The following is a 16516-nucleotide window of genomic DNA, read 5'->3' as shown; positions in this document are numbered from 1 at the left end:
ATTTTAATATTGTTTAGATTATTTACATAAATTAATTTTATACTTGAACATTTTATATAAGTTAAAATGTTAAATATAAGTTTTTTATGTAGATTTGGACGATCAACAAGATGCTCAACAACTTACGTTGCCCTTCTCTATTGATCTTAACCAAACATTAACAACAATGGATGTGATAAATACTAGACAAGGTAATGACATTATATAAATCAATGAATTATGAGTCTTTAGTTTGTAAATTTATTTTGCCAAAGTTTACATACGAAATGTTCATATTATTGCAGGATTAGATGATGAACAAAAAAATCAAGAATACATGCAACTAGATTCCATTGAATCTAATCAGGCATCAACAAAAATGATGCAACAGAAGCAAGATATGGTAATGAAGTTATGAAATAAACATAATTATGAGTATTAAATTGACAACTATATTTTAAATTTGTTGATGATATATATTAAATGTTAATGCTTTTTTTGAATTAGATGATCAACAAAAAATTCAAAAAAGCATGCAACCATACTTTATTGATCTTAATCAAACAATAGCAAGAACGAACACAATGCAAAGTAGAGATGGTAAGGAAAATAAGAAATGAACTTCAATCAATTCTATCTTTAGTTTGAAAATGAATTTTATTATTAACACAATATATTTGCAGGTGTTGATGATGTTTATATGGAGGATGGTGATCAACACTTTTTTGTAAATTTATCAAAGTGATAAAATTGGTTCTAATTAGAAGAGAGGTCAATATAAGTCAAGACTAAGAGCTTCATTATGAAGGATTTTCAAAACATATTGTATTATTTTATCATCCAAATATTACATCCTTGATTTTGTGCTTTTACAAGGGATTTGATTTTGTCTTGTAGTGAAAGCATTATGATGCTTTGAGTTATATTTTGGTAAAATAGTTGTTCATCATCTTCATATATTTATGTTGTCTTGAACTTTGCATGTGTTATTTGAATAAAGTTAGCATGTAATGTTTGATCCAACTTTAGTATTGCAATAACACAAATGTTGAAATAACATATATGTGTATGGTTATGAATAACATGGTCAAATTAAGCAATTTTTTTGTAACATTTTATATGGTTAAGAATCACATAATTTTTCTCATTCTTACTTAGAAGAAAATAAGATGACAAGATATAGAATATATAAAATGAAATGATTAAGTAGGTTAACTGTCGAAGAAATTATATTCAACATGGTTGTCTTATGAATTATTTTGTACAAAAAATTGATACTTGATAAGTAGGAGATCATTTCGATCGAGGAAACTTTGTAATTAAGCGCACTCAAGCTGGAGTAGTACTAGGATGGGTGATCTCTCAGAAAGTCTTGGTGCTTCACCCCTATGAGCATCACCTAGATCCAATGAGTGCTAAGTGTTACATTTATACTCATGAGAGATGGATTCATGTTGAATCACTACTCATGAAACATGGGTCAATGAGTTTGACTCAAAATCACACACTTAAATCTTGAGAGGAATATCAGAAATTGATACTTGCTTAGTTTGTTGTCATTAAATAAGTTTAATAAATACTTTACAATTATATTAAATCATATTACTTTACAATTATATTTTTAAAATTAAAACTAATAAAATTAATTATTATTCCTTTTATATTAAAGTAATATTATATATAATTTAAATTTTTGATAAATATATTAATTAATATTTTTATCTAAATAATTTAAAATTTTTATAAATTTGTCAAAATATTTTTTATCTTATTTATTTAAGAATAATAATTTTTTTTCCTATTTATAATATTTAATAATCTTATTTTTTAAACTAAAACTAATGAAATCAATTATTATTTCTTATAAGACTAAAATGATGTTATATATGAAATTAAATTTATGAATATTAAATAAGATTATTTTATTTCTGTTTAATTAAAAGCTCATAAATTAACCCATCATGAGTATGAGAATCACCAACACTAAATATTGCACTACATAGGAAATGACCTACCATACTTCTTCGTCATCTAACTTGAAGAGTTGGTGACACTTTTATCAATATACTCTTATTAGAAATCACATGTAATACCAAATAAGCTTGCCATCCTAAAAATGAATATGCACCAAATAAGCACCATTGTATTAAAATTGAATGGGCACCACTATGTCAAAATCACACCAATGCACAAAGTTCTACTTGAATAAAACCTCGTTGATCCTAGAAAAGGAGGAGACGAAGATATACATAATGATCAACCCTAGATGTAGAACAAGTGGCCATAGTAAGGAGGACAACAAATATGAACAAGATCAAGGAGATTAATAAGAATCTTTGAAGGTATATATGTACCCGCAAATGTAGTATGAAAAACAAAATTTGGAATAAAAGGTTGGGAGTCCCCAACTAAGTTGCAACTACTTTGAAAATTACTAGAGCACTGACACTGGAATGCGTGGATATCAATCCAATTACAAGAATCACTACACATCTCCATCCAAAGATCTAATCAAAATACTACACCCTTAGGAAATGGTGAGAATTGACACAATTTTGAGTTAGATTTACATCATTTATAATTATTTTTTATATGTCCTGATAATAACCTAAGACAAGACTATCAAGACTTGAAACCAAAATACATCTATAGAATCGTGTTCATTGGTAAATGGCAAAGAGATAACAATTGATATAATGCATAAAACTAAAAAAATAAAAGCATACATATAAAATTTTGTACATATAATAATAATTAATGGATAAATATTTATAAGACATTATACATCACATTATAATAATAGTAATAAAATGTCCGCTCAAATCTCTATATGTTAAAGAAAAATTTACATTAATGAATCCTACAAATAAACAACTCAAACGACTTACAAAGTCAATATTCATTTAAAGAAAATAAAAAAAATGTATATGTTCAACTATTATCATTAAATTGGTCACATTTAAAAGAAATTCCATTATTGAATCGAATCGAAAACACTCTAATTGACTTAAAAATTGTGGATATCTTTGGTAGAGAAACTAGTTCTCTAACCAATGGGCAACATGGGAGAAGATTCAAGAATGGCCGGCTCTTAGTCACATCACACATTAAATACAAAGAGCAATTGACTGCAATGTGACGGTGATTTGTTCAACTGCTTTGAAATTTGCAATTTCTTTTCGTGATGATTGACGAGGCTGACGGAAATGCACTGACGGCAACCAAACGGCCGGGTGCATTTTCGTCCCTGCGTAGCCAATGCCATTTGAAACACCTCCAAGCATTAGACCTCAGCGACATAAAGGACCTCTCCGGTCCCATTCTGAGCTCCATTGAGAACCTCCGTGATCTTCGAGAGCTTCAGCTGCAACACAACAAATTAAGCGGTCCCATTCCCGACTTCATCACCGGCCTCACAAATCTCCGATACCTCTTCCTTGACCAAAACTCTCTCACCGGTTCCATTCCTCCGGCCATCGGGAACCTCAACCAATTAGAGGAGCTCTTCCTGGGGAGCAATCTTCTCACGGGCTCCATTCCACATTCCATCGAAAAGCTCTCCAAGCTGTCAATCCTCGATCTCAACGCCAACCGCCACACCGGCAGCGTACCGACGACAATCGGCGGCCTATCTTCGCTCATATACCTCCGCCTCCAGGAAAACCTACTGACCGGCCCCCTGCCGTCTTCTTTCTTTAACTTGATCAATCTCCAGCAGGTTGAGTTTGGCAGTAACAGGATCTCCGGTCACCCGCGCGGCTTAAACATCGTACACTAAGCGTTGACCGCTTAGTGTGGTACTGTGGGGTCCACTCCCCAGCTCCGTCCCCCATCTCCTCCGTAATTTTCCAAGTTCCTCTATAACGTTGTTACTCCATAACGGTGAAAGTAAACCGTAAAATCCAACATACTCCTGCCGTGACTGTTTCGTTTTTAAACCACCTACTTCCACCCACTGTCATTAAACCATTTAATCGCTTCTCCGTCCCGCGCGCTCCACTCCATGTCTGGGTTTTTTATTTCTTTTACCATGATTTCAATTCGTTTCACAAGGGCACTGTTCAAGTTTTTTCCAGCCAATTCAAGGTAAGTAATTTTAAATCCTATTTTCCATTTAAAATTCTTGTATTGCAAATGAATTGCAGTCTCATTTCTGTGTTTTCTATTAAAAACTGGAACATTTCTCGATGCCGTAATTGATAGTTTGCATTCTATATTGAACGTTTAGCCACCTATGGCACAAATGATGTGGTGAGCCACGTAATTCACTGCGTTGTGTCTATTTCCATTTGCTTTTATTTTTCTCTTTGATGTCCTTTAATCTGCTCTTTAAACTCAATAAAATTGTTCCACCATTTCTAAATCAAGGGAAACAACTATTAAATAGCTACCAGACAACCATCAATGCCTGAAACTGGATCTTCTACTGCTGCTAGCAAAGAGGACTCAGACTGAATGCTACAGAATAATTTCAGATTTCAATTCTGTCATGCTGCCACCCCCAATGAAAGGCTTGTTGGGAATGCTGCCAAATTTCAGATTTCAACTAATCCTACCAACATCGTGTTTGATGTCAAGAGACTCATTGGAAGAAGATACAATGATCCCTCTGTGCGGTCTGACAAACAATTGTGGTCATTCACCATTGTTCCGGGGAAGAATGACAAGCCTCTAGTTCAAGTGACTTTTAAAGGTGAGAAGAGAGTATTTGCAGCTAAAGATTGGCTTAAACTCTGAGCTTGAAGGGTTTTTCAATCTTAACTATTTTCTCAAAATAGACATAGGCGGTGCTCTATGAATGCTTGAAAATTGCTTTATGCACTAGGCTTGATGGGTTTTTTATTATTAATCAGTTTCTCAAAAGAGGTATTAGGGAGCACTATGAATCCTTGAAGATTGGCTTAATCACTGAAATTGATAGGCTATAATTGGAAAAGAGCCGAGACCATGTCAAACATAATCCATGATAGATATTGCTTCAACTCTCAAGAAGATAATCATACAATGTTGATAAGTTCCTGTAGCAACAATTAGATCATGTAAGCTCAAACTTTAATGCTTTTCAATGTAGGGACTGCTATACCTGAACAATGTGATGATCACTGTGATGTTCAAGGCAATAGGTGCATAATCCACCAGACATACAATCAAGGCAATACATGTTGCCCTTGCTATGGTTGGAATCTCCATGAATTCTACAAGGAATGAAGAAACTTTTCTGCAACAATGGCTTCAACCAAGGAGGCCCAATTTCATTCTCTTCCAAACTCAGCATCCTTCTAACCTGCAAGTACCCAATTCAAATATAACCCAAATTTGATTACCCATATGAACTATGATCAAATTCTTATCATCAACATTCAAAATCAGTATTCCGCCATGAATGCATATCACACAAAGTAAAAGCCACCCACCATTGTTAAGGCAAACATGAAACTCAATCAGCTGCCATGAGAGTTGTGATAGTTTAAATTTGTAGAGGAGGTACAAAAGACAAACCGACATACATACCATGAGTTATTGGATTCTAATATTTTTTTGTTCTATATTAGATGGATGTTGATTGGTCTCACATCATGGACGAAGCAGTTCAATGCCCATGTAGCGAAAAATATTTTTATGTGGATCTTTCATGGAAAAAATATGTACTTAAAGATTCAGAACTATTTTCAGCTTGGATTGAAGCTGATCGATTGAAAGATTTTATCGAGGGAGAATGTTCAAGGGACTCATATCCAACATGCTTTTACAAAAGTCATTCAAGGAAGCCCTCTCAAAGTTTCGATACAAAAGATAGGATTAATAGTTATCTGGAATACAACATGTAAGAGTAATATTCTAGCTAAGATTATTTATACTTTCAATTGTAAAGTAAAGAGTGTCTATAATCATTTGTTAATTATGCATATTATTAATATGAAGATTCTTCATGATTTCCATAGGTATTGGTGTACATTTGGACCAAAGGACTATAAAGAAAAAGATGCAACACCATTTGATCCTTCCTCTATTCCCAAATCAGGGAAAGGTAGTAGACCTGGTCGCAAACATACACAATGTGGTTGTACCTGTCATTTTAGCACCTGAATCATGGTTCATAGGGCAAACCATGTATTGATATGGTACCATCAAGTTCAACATGTGAACAAGAGTGGCATACCTTGTCATGGTCAAATGAACAATGCATTTTTTGGATCAAGGTCCTTCTTTGCACCATTTATTAGTAAGAAATTACATCAATGGGTTGAATCATTGCTATTACTTGGCATGCCTACAAATGCAGTGCATAAAAACATAAGCAAATGGTGCATGAAAAGATGACAATATTTGAGGGTCAATCTTCTAGGGATGATTTTCTTATGATGGATGGTATTGCAAATATTGATTGCAAAATTAAGTCATTAAAATACATGTATGATAGAAGTGATGCTCTTTCAGTGCAACAATGGGTTTTGGCAAACCCTGACAAATGGTTTGCATATCAAGAGTATAGTGCCACTATTGATGGAGATGGAGAGGTCCCATTTGTGCTAGGGATTCAATTGCCAGAGCAACTTGATTGGATGCTTCAATATGGCCATAACAATATATTGGCCATGGATTCTACATTTGGTACCAATGCGATGAAGGTATATAGTGTATTGCGTTGTAGATTTAACTTCGAAATATTTACAGTTAAAGTATAGTATTGATACATTATGCTGATATCTTATGATAGTTTCAATTGTATACAATGCTTGCATTCGACTCAAAGCATATGGGGGTACCTGTGGCATGGATTATTATGTCCAGATCTTGTGCACATGATATCACATATTGGATGCACATTCTTCTTCAACGAGCTCACTTGAAGAATATTAATTGGAAACTAAATGCATTCATGGTGGATGATGCAACTGCTGAGATCAAAGCTATTAGGTATATTTTTTTAATCATTTATCCCTTTTTAATTTTTTAAAATATTTCAATGCCTCCTATAATATAAAATTTGACACTGAGTGAAAGTATTTATGATGCAGAGAAGTTTTTCAGTGTGATGTATATCTGTGCACTTGGCATGTTAGATGTGCGTGGCTAAAGAACTTGATTGCAAAGGTCAAAGATAATGCAATTAGACAAGAGATGTTTGATAGACTTGGATTTATCATGCATCATTCAAAAAGCGAGGATTTAGCAAAGAATGAGATTCACAATTTTATTGACGACTTTAAAGATGCACAGCCCTCATTCATTGAATATTTTAAGGGACGATGGTCTAATAGATTGAGTATGTGGGCTAGATTTTTCCATACACTTAAACATGTAGGACAAGAGACAAATGGTGCCATAGAGTCTTACCATTCACACTTAAAGAGACAATTCTTGAAAACAATTGAGCGTGCTACAAATCGTTGTGTTGATTGGTTGGTATATCAACTTTCAACACATGTTTATGTCTATTATTGGTGGGTGCAAGTCAGTAAAAAACATGGTTTCTATAGGAACTTTGATATTGAAAAATTTGAAAATACATCTTGGGTTTGGGCTATGAAAATTCCAGATGAGCATGTTATATTCAATGACACTAATGATCACATAGCATGGGTGACAAGTGAAAGCAATCCCAATTTTCGATATGAAGTGTATAGCTCTTCACCTAGTCTATCTATGTGCTCTTGCAAATTTTTGATACAAGGATACATGTGTAAGCATGTGATGAAGGTTAACTTGACGAAAGAGAGACAAAGGCAACATCTATCTAACAACTTGGATGTAGACATTGATAATATTTCCAATACAATTGGTTCTATAGAAGAAGGATGCTCCAACAATCTCTCTAATTATTTGGTACTTAAAAAACATTGAGTATTTTATTATATTGATATACAATTATTTGCAAACTACGTGTTTTAAATTTTTTAAATGTTTTGCAATATGAATGTAGGTAACCGATGAATTTGAAGAGATTGTAAATAATGAAAATTGCCAACCCTTGGAGGATTCTTCTATGCCCATACAGGTGAATTTATAACCATATCTTTGTTGTTCCAATTTTGATTATTTGGTTATATAATTTCTAAAATATGTTTGCTTTATTTTTGTAGACTACTGGAAATAGAGGTGAAACTGCACTAAAAGAAATGAGGCTACAAATAACACAAGAGTTGGACAAGTTACAAGAAATTTCAACTCACGCGTCTGATTTGGCAACACTTACTTTCATTAATAAGAATTTAAAGGACTTGTCAAATAAGCTTGAGAGTAGACATGTCTCATCCCAACTTGGATTAGACCATCCAAGTGCAAATCCATTTCACATTGTACAAGATGGGTTTGGTCACACTATTCATCGACAAAGAGACTTGATTGAGTGCATGAATGTAAGGAGAAGATCAAGTATTTCAAGGAGAATGCCTATGTTCCCACCATTGCCACAAAATCGCAAGCGTCGAAATTGGTTTGATGATCTTGATAGGGAAAATGAATGAGATGAGGAACAAATGTAGATCAATGAACATGATTTTGATATGGTTACACACATGTTTGAAATCGTCCAAGATACTATTATAAGAACACAAGATTTTATTTCCATCCATTTTTATTTCAATATCACCTATTTTTGTCCTATTTTCATTCCATTTCAATCAACTTTGTATACATGCAAGTAAAATAACAAAAAATAATATGTATCTTCTTGCAAAAAATGTTGATTTATGAACCATCCAAGAGAATCTCAGCCAAAAAGGCAATGCAACATCCTTATTTTGATGATCTGGACAAATCTCAATTTTGATTTTAAGCAAGATTTCTGAAAATGCCCAATTTTCATAAAAAAGCTATTTAGGTCTGTACATGATATGTGGGGTACATGATACTATTTTCATAGTTCGGCTGTGAGCTACATGGGATACCTATCTGAATTTCAATTTTCTCATACTTGGGAAACGTTTTTAATAATATTTAATCTTTTCTGTTGAATATCTAGTGCATGCATCTGTCTCTAATAATATTTCAATCCTTTCTATTAAATATTTTATTCAACTGTCATATATGCTTTTTTCTTTTTGGGAAACCCTGTTTCATGAAAAAGATGTAGACAAACTTTTGAATATCTTGTAGAGAGAATATGTGTGGTTTTCTGCAATTTGTTTGTCTAAATGGAAGTAGTAACTTATAAATCTAAAGTTTCAATATTTGGTTGTAGGGTATATTGGATACATGGTACATGGCTCTCTGAATTGAAATTTGTTTGTCTAAACATTGGACTAAACATGGGAATCTGAGTGCTTCATTTCAATTTTTGTATACTTTCTTATGAATTCTTTAAACTTGTAGTTATAACTAAAATATTTGATCTTTAACTTGGTCCTCTCCAACACATCCAAATCTTGGTCCGATCCAACAGTTCAATTTAGAGATATGTCCCCCGCACTAGGACTGAAATTTTCAATGATAGTCATCCCTTCAATCAGCATTCTCTTCAGTGACTGATCCATTTCTCAATCCTCTTGTCATCCCTGCATAAAAGACTTAATGACATAGATAATACATGCAATGGGCTCTCCCCATAGTCACATTAATCACAGTAAGTGAGGAGGCCCTATCCATTCATGGTGTGTTCAAAGCAAAATGTTGATTGCACTTGATTCTCTATTTGGGACAGTCAAAACTAATTGACGTTCTTTGCCTTTAAATCTTCACAAAAAAATGGAAATAACACATGAAATGAATAATGCTTTAAACCAAAAATGTATTACTCCATTTCTAATCAAATTCACATTGAAATGAATAATTTTCAACCACAAAAGGGCTGACTGTACCCTCATAATAGAAACTATCAAGTTTGCAGAGAATTAAAGTTTATTGAATTAAAAACTGCATTACATTGCCTCTTCAACACAACAAAACCTCTTAAACTCCTTTCCACTTTCCCTACCTTCATACTCACGTGGATCCTCATTATATGGATCCTCTACACTCCCACAAACTGATAACAACCCAAATAACCAACTCCCAACTCCCTACAACAGTCTAAAACTGTTTGTTTACAATTTGCAAGTTTATAAAAGTTGTCAAGTTGCTGACTACCCTTGTCAACTCAACCCATACATGGTATATTTGCATTTATTATTTAAATGCCTTCTAAATATCCTCTTAGGAATTCAATCCTCATATTTAGACCTATACTATCCCCCCAAATGCCATTAACGCTTACATAATTGATCTTAATACAAAATTATCAAAGCACTATCAAAACATTATTAAAGGACCATTATATGGTCTTATTACATCAAATGACCCTTCAAGGTCATGTTCATCCTTTGCTTTCGGGTGAACCCACAATAATGGGTTCCACTTTAGTGGGACGAACAAAAATGAAAAAAATTGCAAAATGAGAAATTGAGTTTAACATATGTGATATATATGTTCGCGCAAACATGATTTGCATGTTCGCGCGAACATACATTCACGCGAACATGGTAAAGGTGTTCGCACGAATGCCATGTTCACACGAACATGCAAAATCACAAAAATTTTAACCTTTTTTTCTTTTTTTTCTTTTTTTGCTCTATTGACTGCCATAATTGCAGGAGAATGATCTCCTACTGTAAAATAAAAAATGTCAAAATGTGATGCTCGGAGCAAGCTTTCCAACAACTATAATTTTATTACATAATTTAATCATTAAGACTTTCAAATATGAGTTTAACTCATTATAGGTTCATTATTGATTGAACATCAATCGAATTTGACACCTCGGGAAAATTAGTAAATTAGGTCAAATTTTTTTTGAAAAATATGGAGGCACTGGCTTATTGAGATACCTTTCTATTCAAAAAAAAAAAATGGTTTATGATAAATTAACTTCAAATTATTTGTGTCAAATGGAACGTATGTCTGAATTACGGTTCATGTCACTTCAAAACTTCATAAACTATACAATATTCAACAAAAATAAATCAAACCAAATGCAGACACTGGATATTGATGTCACAAATCCAACGCTGAAAGAATTACTTCATTATCATTTCTAGAAAAAAAAGTTATGTGTGTCAAGCGGACTGTCACTTTTTAAAATATTGAATTTTATTATGTACCACTTTTTGGAGGAGATAAAAAAAATTGACATAAATAAATTTTTTTTTTAGATTAAAAAATATGGTTACAAGGTAGGAACAAAGTACTCAAAATCACTAGTTTATGTCATCTTGAAATTATTTATAGTTTTGGAGATATAGTCACTTGAATGTGATGTTTGTTGCAAAAATATTGATTTCAGTGTCAAAATTGGTCAAAAAGTGGAACCCATTATTGTGGGATCACCCTTCCTCTTAGAATCTATTCAGTGATCTCAGTTCCTTTTAGGTCTTTGTCCTCAGCCCTGGTGTTCCTGCACCATACTCCCTGACTTCAAATGTTTCCCAGTCCCTAAGGAACTGTGCACCTGAAAAATAAGCATTAGAAAATGTATCTCCATATTTTGGAAATGTATGCTTCTTCCCTATGCATTTGTACTTGTCTTGTAGACACCTTGTATCCTCTTTTCCCTTGAAACTCTTCATGACTGTCCTCTCCTTCTTCATGTGCTGATCGATGTTTGAATCCACCTTTTCAGACTTGTTTTTAATGTTCTCATACATCTTATTGAGGTCTACATCCTTGGATTTCTTCCTAGATCTTCTTCTCTTTCTTTTAGGTATAGTACCCATAAGCCAAATCAATAGAAACAACAAATAGTAGCATATGCTTTCTAGCATGTAACCTTTACCAAACTCCAACAATTTCACCATGTTAGGCATTTCCACCATAGCCCCATGTACCTGCAACAAAATTAGAATAAGAATACAAAAACAATCCACTAGATTGAAATATTTCATCTCCATATTTAGAGTACACATTCCTTGATGCATCTTCTCTTCATTCATCATCAATATGTTGCCTTCTTCATGCTTGAAAACCTCTGTTATTTTCTAAAATTTATCATCATCCTCTTTCCTTTTTCCTTTGCATTCCACCTTATCCTTGGTGGTTATTTCATCAGCTTCATTCACCTGGGCCTTTCAGAAAAAAGTTTGACCCATTTTTTGCCCTGTTTTCAGTGGGCACAATATATCGCCAATCAATATCATACCTTCATCTTCAAATGTTCTTCTTTTTAGGTATTCATCAACAACTATATTCTTTACCTCTATTTGTTCTGACAACAATAGATGAAGGAATGCGGCACCAAGCATTTGTTTTGGTTAAAGATTTGATTGGTTTTGTTTCTAACATTGTTATGACAGGTTTGCAGGAACTCTGTATTGTTCTCCATGCAAGTACTAAGGTTGCAGACATCTATGAGATAGAGAATGCAAGAGTGTGTGCTTGGAACATGATACTTGTTTTTAGGTATAGGGTTACATTGACATAGATGATCCTCAACAAGAGGTGGAAAAAGAATGGAGGAAGAGGAAGAAAATTACCCAATCAAAAGAGACTTGGATTGATTTGATCCTTGGGAGTATGGTGCAGGGTACCTTGGCAAAAGCATGAAAGGAGAGTCATATAGACTCATGAACAACAAATGGTCTTGATATATCTAGAGTTGAATGTAATTGAATCTATGATGACATTTTGTAGTTGACATATTTAGCTTGTCATAGTGGTTAAGGGTATTAAATGGTCAAAATGTACCTAAAAGGCTAAATTGTAACCAACTTATAACAGTCATTTAACTGACTTTTATGGTTGGGTAGAGAATATCTGGCCTTGAAAGGCTTTATAGAGGGAATGTAGGCGTTATTAGATAGTATGGAGAGATGGTGGATACCGAGAAAAGTATTGTAGTGAAGTTTTAATCAATAAAACTAAGTCTATTCTCTGCAATTTACTCTTTATTCACGGTACAAGTATGAGACAGTGAGTTGTAGTAATTGTTTGCAATGTGATATTAATGTAGGAATGATGTAGAATGTGGAATCAGTGGTATCCCACACTCCCTTTCATTCTTCTTATCATTTCATTGAGTTTTTGTTGAAGAATATTAGATTGTTGTATCAAAACCAGTGACTGATTAGACACAGTCAACCTTTTATTGTTTTGAAGTTCTTAGAATGTTGAATCTCTCCCACCCTCTGTAATTCCTATGATTGGTGGGAGAGGATGAAGATGTAATATATTCTTGGTTCATACTTATCTTATGTAGGGGATTTGAGAAGAAGTGGGTGAAGAACTACAAATGGTTGTAGTGAAGTTTGCTGACAGAGAACATGCTCTGATTTGGAACCAGTCACCATGGAGTGACTTCCCTTAATGTTGGGGATATGGGGTGATTTATTTTTGTTGTATGTATCCATAATGATGCATTTGATCAGTTGGAGTGGTCTGGAGAAGGATTGAGTGTGGAAAAGGGGTCTATGATAGTCACAGAGAGAGAGATTTTGTCACAGAAAATTGGGTCCTGTTGCGACAGTCATATCTCCAAACCCCACCGTTGGATTTATCTCATATTTTTATATGTTGTTTGGGACCAAATTATTCCGAATATCAATGGTTATATTGAGAAAATATTGTCTAGTTCAAAAGTTATACATATCTATTTTCGGGTCTATCCAGGAGACAACAAGAAGGTATGAGAATTTTTTCCAAGGTTGTGTTTAATGGATGAAAGGAGTATGGTATGCTTGGATAGTTTCTAGAGAGGTTGAATAGGGTATTAGGGAGAAGGTAAGGTTGTCTAAAAACATTAAGATTGATAGGGGAACCAATGTCTAGTTGTGATCTAAGGTCGGGTTCAAGGAAGTTGATCCATGTGAAAAGGCTACTAGCTTTAAAGGCTGAATGTGAGTCTTGGGTAGAAGATTGGTTGTGCTGATCAAATGGGTTGTTGGGAAATGGTAAGTAGGGAATGAGAAGACATTTTATGAATTTAAAATGAAGGTTGAAGTCTTGTGTAAAGATATGATGTTTGGAAGGCACTAGGTGTACTTGGGTAGCCTAGAAAGGAGGCCTTGAGGGGAATTTTGTAAAGAAGAAGTTGTTACATTTTGAAGTAGATTGTTGTCTGATATGATCAAGGAGGTTACCATCCACCACCTCTGCATCAATGAGAGATATTAAAATAACATGGAAAGTAAAAACATGCATGAAAAACACTTAACACCAAATATGATCAATTTTGTATTACTCGGCACTTGTTGATACTGATGCTCGGCACTACTAAAATTTAGATTGGCTCTGCACCTGAACATGCTCAACATCTATTGTTTACATGGAAAGAGACATTATAAAGGGAAAGAGACATTATAACATCTAAACATCTTATAAACATAAGCAATATGAAGAAGAAAGAAATAAACACTCATGAAATGCAAAGAGAGGCAACATATAGAGATAACTATAGAGATAAAACATCATTAAATAAGAGAATAAAAGATTAAATCAAGAAGAGACAATAAAATATGCTTCCCACATAATATTTCAAAAAATGCTTATGTATAGGAAGAAGAAAGGATCTATGAGAAAGAAAAGAATAAGTGGGACTAAGTGAAATTATGTAGAAATTGGAACATCTCAAGGGTATAATAAAAATGAAAACAATTGATAATATTGTGAGAATCATCATAGTGGAAAGGACATGAATATACAAAAAGATAATCTTCAAGAGGCTAGAATTATGAATAGGATTTTTAAAACCCTACTCATTAATACCAAGGCCTAAGTTTTTATACTTTTATTTCATTATTTTTCCACATCATCTTCACATCTATTCTTTAAAGAGCTCACCCATGCAATACATAATCATTATGCAAGGACAAGAATTAAGCTCTTAGACATCTTAACATCTTAGGCCGAAGTTCTACTTTTCTCTATGTTCTCAAAATTTGCACATTTCCCACCATAATATTGCATGCAAATTCAACTTGGAGACAATTTTTTTCTCTATTTGGATAATCTTTGTTCATGTCATTGATCTCAAAGTACTTATCAAACTCTTGGATCTAATTTAGGAATATATCAAGATTGAGCTCATCTTTAACATAGATTTTTGTTTGTTTGTTTAGTTAACTATGTTATGTTTTTCTTCAAAAATAGCACCACTTTTTATGGTCCCCTTTTTTGAGAGCCTAAAAATAAACCATTTCAGAAAAAAAAAAAAAAAAACTTAGTAGTTTAGAAACTAGATTCAAAGGACTAAGTTACTTTTATTTTTGTTATATCATCAAATTTTGAGTGTAACATCTTCAAATACTTATAGAAATTTAGAAATTTCTGATTCTAGAATAAAAGAGGCCACTTGTACCCAACTTTAGGAACCACAATTTTGTATACTTACCCAAACAACCTAATAACATGCACTCTCAAGTTTTGCTGAAATTACTATATAAATTCATTTCTCCTCCTATTATTAGAAAAAGGCTGAGAACTTCAATCTCAAGTCTCAAATTATAGATATAATAATGAATCTCCCAATCGTAGACAAATATTAAGACCCCCACCTATCATCTTGTAAATGATAGATGAAATAATGAACATAGTTTTTATGCAGCTAATCGATTTGGAGTGTTACCACAAGATGGAGATCCTACCCTTAATTTTTTTTTCATAAATTGTAATATTTTATCATGGAATGTTGGAAGATTATTTTATACTCATTCAAAGTTCAAATTGAAGGATACTTTATATAAAACTAATTGTATTATTTCTATAATAAACTAAATGATGATTCAGAGGGTGCATAGGATATATTGCAAGTTATTAGCTAGGGACTATTTTTATTAGTTTTATTCCTCCTATGTAAATGTCAAAAATAAAAACTCAATAGTGAAACTAAAATGTTAGTTTCATAGTTTTAGTAGGCTAGCATAACTTAGTATATTGTTACTCTATTTGTTAATTTTTCTTATATTTGGTTGTTCATGTGAAATATGTAAGTTATTCTAACTCATCCAAATAAATCATATTACTTGCTTATGTAAATATATCTTTACCTCACATAGAGGCATATTGGAGTGCAAGCTTTGTAATGTTATTTTGTAGAGAATATTGCAATTTAATTTTGTATAAGTGATGCAAGAGCATCTTGGCTGTAAGAGTAATCTTGCATCACCCAAAAATATTTCATTTTCAGTCTTTTCTATTTTAATCAGGATCGGTAGACAGGGTGGTTACTATTTGTGGGAACTTGCTATTTTTAGTAAGTTTTTCATATCAGCTCGGAATGTTCTCATTTTGTACATGAAGGTTCAACTTAAGTACGAGAGATGCTATTGTAGATTTTCAGTGGAAAATTTTGCAAAAAAACCTTCAGGCTCTCTATTGGAGGCCTTCGAGTGCCAAGATTAGGTTTAAAAACAAGATGGAAGGGTGCTTGTGCCATTTTGAGCCTATAGATCAGAAGCTGACTTTTCTAAAAATTGATTGTAATAGCCAATCGGAGCAATGGTTCAAGAGTTATGGCTTTTCGAAGTTGGGCTGCTGAAATTTCTAAAATAATTTATCAAAAATGTATTCAGCCGACTCTATATGTATTGTTAGGGTTTTTCGGCCCTAGGTATTAAGTGTGAACATCTAG

The 16516-nt window shown here is 33.1% G+C and overlaps 1 long non-coding RNA gene across 1 annotated transcript; it reads left to right on the top strand.

Annotated features, from left to right (window-relative positions):
• Positions 1–402: 402 nt before the first annotated feature.
• Positions 403–854, top strand: LOC149538558 (uncharacterized). Its single transcript, XR_016355907.1, has 2 exons — positions 403–579; positions 663–854. It is a non-coding gene; the product is annotated as an uncharacterized LOC149538558 (long non-coding RNA).
• Positions 855–16516: the final 15662 nt, after the last annotated feature.

The sequence above is a fragment of the Cupressus sempervirens genome, chromosome 9 (genome assembly GCF_028749045.1).
Source record: "Cupressus sempervirens isolate cs-2001-9-10 chromosome 9, ASM2874904v1, whole genome shotgun sequence".
Classification (NCBI taxonomy): domain Eukaryota; kingdom Viridiplantae; phylum Streptophyta; class Pinopsida; order Cupressales; family Cupressaceae; genus Cupressus; species Cupressus sempervirens.
This window is presented reverse-complemented; position numbering and strand designations above follow the sequence as displayed.